Source organism: Acomys minous, assembly GCF_964271855.1.
Source record: "Acomys minous genome assembly, chromosome: 5".
Taxonomy (NCBI): Eukaryota; Metazoa; Chordata; class Mammalia; order Rodentia; family Muridae; genus Acomys; species Acomys minous.
In genome coordinates this window covers 20,901,946-20,904,047 of record NC_140494.1, presented here as the reverse complement: position 1 = coordinate 20,904,047, position 2,102 = coordinate 20,901,946, and positions in this window count along the sequence as shown.

Sequence of the window (2,102 nt, the reverse complement as noted above, 5' to 3'; positions counted from 1 at the left end):
TCCTGGTGAGCTTGTGTTTGCGGATCAATTCTGTAAGCTCTTACCGACTGCTCCAGCGCCATGCCTACCTGCCTGCTGCCATGCTCCCTGACACGAGGTAGTGAGCTCTAACCCTCTAAAACTGTAAGCCCCCACTAAACTTTCTCCTCTAAGTTGCCTTAGTCATGCTATCATCACTGCAACAGAACAGTAACTAAGACAGGCGCAATCTAGGCTCCGCCCTAAGATAAGGGACCAGCAATATTTTGTTTAGGATTCACAGAGAAGTCCTATTGGTACCTAACACCAGCTTTAGGAAAAAGCAGTAAGATCAGGAAAATTGGTTGCAGGCACAAAAACTGGAAATTAAAGGGTAAAGCTGTCTGTTTTCAGCTTTTGAGAAGCCTCTGTGTTGGTTTCCACGGTGCCTGGACTAGTTACATCCCCATAACCAGGGTGGTTATGGTTTTTCTAAGGGGCGCCATTCCAGCCCTTCTGTGTGTCTTACTTTGCATTGCTCTGATGTCTTCTGAGATGAAATACCTTCGTGTTTATTGGCTGTTTCTACTTTCTCTTCTGAGAACTATCTATTCATTTTAGTAGCCTGTCTATTGAGTGGGTTGTCTGAGTGTTCATTTAGTTTTTTTTTTCTTAATTCTTTGTATATTATAAATATCAATCCTTTGTCAGCTATTGAAGATTTTTTCTCCTGGTCTGTAGGTTGTCTCTCTGCTCAGTTGACAGTTTGCTTTACTGGACAGAAACCTTATTTGCTGTGTAACTGATATTGTAGTAAGAAAGTCCTCCAGTAGTTAGAGTTGCAGGTTTTAAATGACTGTCTTTGGTGAATTTCAAGTACACTTCATGCAGATTGAGAGACAGGCATCCAGGTTCGCTCTTCTACGTGCGGTTATGCAGTTCCCCCAGCACCATTTGTTTTTCGCCTTCCCCCGACTCCAATGTATATTTTTAGCACCTTTGTCAACAGTCAAACACCCACAGCAGGCTGGGCTTATCTCTGAGCGCTCTGTCCTTGTCCACTTACTTATGCATCTATTATTCTGTGGGCGCTGTGCAGTTTATGTTACGACGGCTCAGGTAGCGCCTAGCTAGGACAGAAATCACTGCCCAGATCATGGGATACGCTGTGCTAGGCGCTGTCTGGGGGAGCGCTGTGAGAGGAGTTTGAAACTTTGGCTTGGAAACGCTGTTGAGTTCTCAGAGCTTAATGAGCTGTTATGGGAACTTGGAGGATAACGCTGAGAATAATATAAGTGATGGGTGGCGGGGCACGGGCGGATTGGGAGGTTTCAGAGCAAAGCTTGAGAGCCCCTCCAAACTCAAGGAGTCCCTCAAAGGCTATTCATGTGAGTCCATGTCTTCTGGGCAGCTGGGGTTAAAGAATCAGGAGTGATTAAGACGAGAAAAACATAATTGAGAAAACACTTCCTGGGGTCAACACACAGAAGCTGTGGTCCGGGGGCGGCTAGGCTTCATCTCAAGCGTTTCCCACATGTCACTGGTCCGGGCAGCGTGAAAGCTGCTTGATGGAAGGGATTGTGGGAGGAAGCTCAGGCTTGGCACCGTGAGGCACAATCACAGGCCCTGAAGAGAGCCTCTGGGTCCTCTGTTCAATCCCACTGGTCTTTGTGTCTGCTGTTAGTTAGGCCAGCGCTGTGATGTTTTTGTCACTATGGCTCTGCAGTCTAGTTTGAAGTCAGGCTGCCGATGTTTTCATATTGATTTTGTTTCCTGCTGCTCTGTTAAAAGTGGTCATCAGCGCTAAGCATTTTATGGTTGAGTCTTTAAGGTCACTTATGTGTAGAAAATGCAAATGAGAACTAGTTCATTTCCTTCTTTCCTGTATTTTCCCCTTTATTTCCTTCTTTTGTCATACTGTGCTGGTTAAGACTTTAATGGGGTGGAAGAGTTTGTCAGGGAAGCCCTCTGGTCAGGGCTTTTCTCTCCTAAAAAAGTTTTGACTAGTGTTTTTGGTTTTTTGTTTGTAAAATTTATTTATTACTTATATAGTGTTCTGCCGGTATGTGTGCCTACACAGCACAAGAAGGCACTGGATCTCATTGCAGATGGTCGTGAGCCACCATGTAGTTGCTGGAAATTGA